This window comes from Molothrus ater, chromosome 4, assembly GCF_012460135.2.
Source record: "Molothrus ater isolate BHLD 08-10-18 breed brown headed cowbird chromosome 4, BPBGC_Mater_1.1, whole genome shotgun sequence".
NCBI classification, from domain to species: Eukaryota; Metazoa; Chordata; class Aves; order Passeriformes; family Icteridae; genus Molothrus; species Molothrus ater.
In genome coordinates, this window is record NC_050481.2 from 14,956,788 (window position 1) to 14,963,488 (window position 6,701).

Below are 6,701 nucleotides of genomic sequence, written 5' to 3' on the forward strand. Positions count from 1 at the left end.
AGGCCTCCCGAGCCTCCTCTCCAGGCTGAGCACCCCCAGCTCCCTCAGCCTCTCTTCCCAGGATTTACTCTCCAGGCTGAGCACCCCCAGCTCCCTCAGCCGCTCTTCACAGGATTTACTCTCCAGGCTGAGCACCCCAGCTCCCTCAGCCGCTCTTCCCAGGATTTACTCTCCAGGCTGAGCACCCTCAGCTCCCTCAGCCTCTCTTCCCAGGATTTACTCTCCAGGCTGAGCACCCCAGCTCCCTCAGCCGCTCTTCACAGGATTTACTCTCCAGGCCCTTCCCCAGCTCAGTCTCCCTTCCCAGACCACTCCAGCACCTCAATGTCCTTCCTGTAGGGAGGGGCCCAGAACTGAGCCCAGGATTTGAGGTGCAGCCTCACCTGTTCCAAGGATGAGGGATGATTGTGGCCCTGGTCCTGCTGCCCACAAAACAGAGCCGAGGAGCAAAGGTCCCCCCCCAGGCTCCAGGTGTGTCTGACACAAACACCTGTGCATGGGCTAAGTTCTCCCAGAAGTGCAGTTTTGGTTGGTTTTATCTAGAATTGTAATGCTTTGGGGGTCGTGCTTCTTCCTATGGATGAAACATCCAAAATCCACATCTTCCACGGACTTCACTATGCCTGAAAAACACAAGTGGAAATAGTAGACTTGGTTGATTCTGTTCTTACTGGAATGAATTATGATTGTCTCAGTGCCAGAAAACTAGTCAATACCATGTAATTAAGTTTATCTTTGACAGAACTTTATGCTGCCATTTGTTCTAAAGCAACACGTCAGGTTACAGTTCCCAAACTGGGACAGAATCACAGAATTGTTTGGGCTGGAAGCAATTTTTAAAGATGACCTAATCCATACTCCGTGTCATAAGCAGGAAAAATGGGTTACACCTTGATTCAAATTTTGAACCTTTGTCTCTCCTATAAATTCTGAATACTATGTAGATGAGTTTATAGCATGTTGCATTCAAAAATCTGGATTAACAAAGCATTATTAAAGCTTGAAAAATCAAGCATCGTTGTTGAATTTAACATTGTCCATGCATCCCATGTTTTCTCCTTTGTACAGAAATAGAAATTACAGTGTCTGTGTATACAAACACACACTGTTTACTTTTGCCATGTCACTGTGTTTTCATCTTCACCAGGGATGGTCAGCATTCAATATTTTTTTAATCTTCATTGAAAAATATCAAATATGAATTCAGTCATATTCTGTGACTGAATTCATATGCTGACTGAATTGGTAATTTATTGTGGACACTTCTGTAACACTTCACAATATCCATACAAAATCAAGCACTGTTCCTGGACAACAGGGGCGGTGTTGTGAGACAGAGTTTCAAATTATCAAACTACTATTAATTCTGGTGATCATAGTGAGACATCTTGAAAAAGCTCTTCAAAGCATTCTGCATTTTTATGCTATATTAGATATACAGAAAACTGATATAATAAATTAAACTTTGACTGAAACTGTGAGTACTCAGCAAACCCAGCCAGATGTTTCACGTGGGATGTGTAAGAACGTAGAGTTTGTGGTCATCAGGTTAGTTGAGGTTTCTGCTTAGTTCTGCCTTGTGTTATGCACAGAAGCAGACATGGAATCTTCTTTTTTTAGGCAGCATTCAACTGTCTTGACCCTAAGAATATACTTTTTCGTTTTTGCTATAGTGATCTCCTGTTTTGCCACCCATTCTGCATTATTAAACAAACTAACAAAGAAATAACAACAGGAAAAACAACAGAAAAAGAAATGAGACAAAATTATAAGGACAGTAGCATTTGTTATCCCTGTAGAGCAATGTGCATCACATGAAGCGTGGAAAGAAGAGAGCACATTAAAAAAAGAGCAGGCATTTTTAACCTTGATACTGCTTATCTTAATACATTCTTTACTTGCAAGCATAATATTGTTTTTAATACTTTGTGTAATTCCCTAGATTTTTAGAAAAGCAAAGTGAAAACATTGAACTAGATTTTGTGGAATCATATCACCCCCCACAGGGGTCATCAGCAAGATGGCAATCTCTGGATGCATCTGACAGCCATCTGCTGCTTGAGCTAACAGTGTCACTGACAGCAGTAGCTGGGAGTTATTTTTATGCTGCCTGTCAGTAGAAAGGAAGAAAGGGTGTGCATCCTGTGGATGCCCTAACCTCTTGCCAGGTGTGGAGAAATTTTCCCATCCAAGTTTCTGGGAAGGAAGTCTTGGCTGGTGGACTGGATCCCCAAAGACTCAACCTTTCTGTCTGAATGCTCCTCCTTTCCCTGTTTCAGCCTTCCATCTCATCCTCTTCCCTGCAACTGTATTTTGTCCCAGAATTCTTCCCTGAGTTCTTCATCTCATTTCTCTTTATCATTTGTAGCTACCTCAGTGCTCTCTCCGATTTCCTGGTTCACTTTTGGTTCAGCTCTCCCTGGGTTGCTGTCTTCTGAGCCCAGCCCTCTCCAGGATTAAATTAGATTAGCTGATATCCCTCCCAAACCTACAAGTTTCCTGACTACTCCTGATGTCAGGCTCTTACCCCAGCTGGTAGCACACTTGTCCTGTGTTTGCCATTTTAATTTCATTCCCTCTAGCTCCAGTATCAGTTTCTCTCACCCCATCCTGCATAACAGGGTCCATTCTATGTGTTGGACCATAGGGCATTTTCCTGAAGAGGGCCTTCCCTGCAAGCCAAGTTATTTTCCAGCCTGTGTTTAAGTTAGAATTCTATCTTCATATCTGAAAAACTTTACATCTTCTTCAGTGTATTCTTTCCTACAAGCAGTTCTCACAGAAGACACTTTCAGAGCTGTTTGAGTGAGAAGGGAGCATAGTCGAGGACTGTCTTAGATTCTGTCTCAAATTTTGTAGTTAAATCAGCTTGGTCATATTAAAAGGAGACAGAAAGGGGACAGCACATCTTCCAGCTCCTTGCCTTCAGTGCTAGGTGTCACAGTAAGGCCAGAGGGGACAATCAGATCATCTTGTTTAACTCCCACATGCTGCTAGCCTCTGTATTTCACTCCCTTCATATATATTGAAGCTGATAAATTGAGTTTTGACATTCAGATGATCATAGTTCCTTAAACAAGGATTGGAAAGCCTGAGGATAAACACACAGGCTTGTCTGAGAAACAGGTGAATCACTGCCTTTGCAATATGGATGGTGTTTTTCTGGGAGCTGACATGATGGCAGCATATAATACAGTCATGAGTAGATTAAACAGGTGATTTCATAGCAGGTATCTGATGCTTTCTACTATCACATTTCTTGTTGCAGGGCTTTTTTTCCCACTATTTTCTTCTATTTTCTTCCAGTTTATCAAAAATATAAAACATGAAAATTCTACTAATACTTTGAGTACTTGAGCAGTTTTCTTTTTTAAGACAAACAGAAGTGAGGAGCAAAATTTCTTCTCATTAGGCTGAATTTTATTTGATCCTCTCCTAAGCAGATTGCCATTTAAATACTCCTTTATAAACCTGCAGAATGCAAATAATGCCACTGAGGACATTCCCTGAAATGCATGAAAGTTAAGGATTGTGATTTGGTTAAACCTAAGTTACTCAGTTTATGTCAACTTATCTCAACACTGAGAATATGGGTATTTTACTTGGAAAAACCTTATAATATTTAGAGATTGATGAGTGAGGTAAGTTAATATAAAGAGCTCTGATTTTTATGGTTTTATGCATCTAGAACAGCAGTCTAACAGATTCCCAGAATTTGTGTTCTCTTAAAGCTGTATCATGCTTAATTTAGAAATAATTTCATGAGTTCTGAGTGCCACACACCATTATCAGTTCAGGATCTGGGATGTTCAAGTACTTTTTGCCTTTGAAATACCCTTACATTGATGAACTCTTTCAGAAACTTTCATTTTGAAAAATCCTCTTCTGAAACAACTTTCAAATAAAGAAGAAACACACAGAAGTTTGCTGGCTTTGTAAGAACAACAAAATTTGCATACAAATCCTAAATAGGCTCAGCAGATTAGATGGACAGAGGAAAATGATGACTGTGTTTGAGTTAATATTATTACTTCTCTTTTGAAAGAACACCTGGAGACCACATGTGTAATCAGCTGCCCAGTGAGTATTACACACCCACAGAACAGCCCCAGGTATGCACAACGTCAGACAAGAAGGTGCTCCAGTCCCACCTGGCCTCAGCCTATGAATAATAGGAGGCTTTTGCTGCCCCATGCTTGCCATGAAAATAGACCTGGCAGAAGGTGAGGAAACATGGAGGTGCCCTGAATTCCCACTTAATAGCTGGATAATGAAGACTGACAGATGACTTGCCTGGTGTCACATAGGAAGTTGAGTTGGTACCAAGATTTAGATTGAGCTTGGCCATAAGCCTGGCCTTTCTCTTGCAGTGTCTCATGGTTAAACTGATCTGTGCAAAGGCTGGATATGATTGCCAGCTCCTCTTTAGTTCCCTGTGAGGAAGTCATACTGATATGAAGCAATCTTTGTTGTCTCCACCTGTAAAAAATGCACCAAGTCCCAGCCTTTGGACTCATGTAAATGAGTCCTACTTGGAGCAGGACTTTGCAATTAACTTCTTCTCTAAGCCCTTAATGAGGGTGGGAAACAGCCTCATGCTAAGCAGCTATCTTCATAAATGCATGGCAAACCAAATAAACAAACCAAATAAACAAACTTCAACAGTGATGGTTTCAAGTGTAAATTCTCATCAGGGACTGACTCTTCCCAGAGGTGCCTGGCCTTTGGACTGCCTCTGTTCAAAGTTTAAATCTTTGCAGCATCCTTAAGGATTCTCACTACACATGAAGTTGGGGTTTCGCTGCTTGTCCAGCTTCTGTGCTCTGCTTTCTGTATTTCTTAGAGTGGACTCTGCAAAATACATGAGAGTGGGTAGAAAATGCTGCTACAGCTGCTCAGTGGTTCTGATATTTGCCCAGGAAAGTCAGGGTGTGGTGTGACTAAATGTGTCCTGTGTCCCAGAAGAATGCTTTAGTTGCCAAGCTCTCACTTTCTGGGTTAGGATTGTTCTCACTTCCCTTTATTTGCCACAAAATGCAATGGGGTTCCTGCTTATTATGCTGGGCTGTTTTTTTGAATCTCCATTCAGAGAATCTACATTTCTCCACACTTTAGCTTTAGGAAAACAGCAGCACTTCACAGGGAGGACCACATAACCCAGTATTTGTGTCTTGTGCACAGAATTTTCCATGCCTCAGGTTCCGAAATGTGAACTGGAAACAATGCACCTTATGCAGGGGAAGGCAGAGAAGAGAAATGTTTATTATTCTCCCACACATATGGAAATCTAGAAAAAAATCATCTGGAGAAATGAGTGCTGTTAAAATAACTGTGCTAACACAAAATGTTTTTAGGTATTTCATGTTCTTTTTCTGTTGCAGAGGAAGAGAGTTGCTGCTTTTTCCTTGTTTCAAACAAGGAAATCTTATCTGTATAATCTTATGTGATGCAAATCTAATTCAGGCTTTACAGCAAAGATTTCTGATGCAGTGAGAAGTGAAAATGATGGTGAAATTTTCCAATATTTCCTCACTTTCTTTTTCTGGATCTTATTGTGTTTGTTACTGCCTGAGTTGTGTGCAGACTCTACAGCTGTTTTTCCTCCTGCATAGTTGTGATCTCTTTAATGTTTATTTTTTAAGTCCCTAGGAATACTGCAAAAGGGACAAAAGTTGAGATGAAGTTACAAGGGGCTTTTTAAGGCTAAAATTTCTTGTCAAAACTCTGCATGTCCCAGACCACAGAAATAATCAGGGTAAAAACTTTCACAGTGTTTCTTGAAATGTATTTTCTCTCACATTTAAACTGTGGAAAAATGTCTTTGTGTCACAGTAAAAATGGAGTCACTAGCAGGAACTCAAATGGCCTAATTTTCACATTTGAGTGTTCTGGGTTTGTGTTCTTTTTGTAGGGTTTTAGTTTTGTTTGGGGTTTTTTCTGGTTTGCTCTCAGCCAAAATGCAGGACATGGACAAAGCTGAAGTGAAATGAAACCTTTTTGTTTGAGAAAAATTTGAAGAGTTGTTTTGCACAAACAAAAATGGCTTTATTTTCTGTGCCTGTGCTCTCAAGATACATTGGTCTGAATGGATAACAGAGTTTGGGATTTCCTACTGGTCAGGAAAATTTTGAATTTTTCATGTAATTAGAGGCAAATAAGCATTGATTCCAATTCCAAAATTGGCTGTTTTTTCAGTGGAAGCATCGAGGTTGCTTTATGTTGTTATAGTGGATGTGATTGCAAGCTACACTGGAGATGTAGATATAAACAAGAGTAGTTTGAAGAAGACAGAGATGCAGCTACATTATGTAGAGGCACATATAATAAATGTGTTTTACATGTTTGATATTTTAACTCATTCTTAAGACATGTGTGAGTCAATCATTGCAAAGCTGGCACTGGTTTTGGAGCAGCAATTTAAGGCTCACAGACTGCTGTTCTTAACTCCTCTGGAGTGCCTTTGGGAAAATTCTGTGTATAATTCAACTGACTTTTGTGTAGGTTCAGTTGGACTTAGTCTCTGCACAGTTTATCCATGTGCTTGGATGTACAGAGAAATGCAAGGGGGAGATTAGTATTCAATTAACACATTAAAAAAAAACCAACAAAAAATCCACTTCTTCATCTAAATAATGCTCTATTTATTTTGACTGGATAGTTTTGCTTTTAGAAACTTGGATGAAATTGAGCCCCAGACAGTT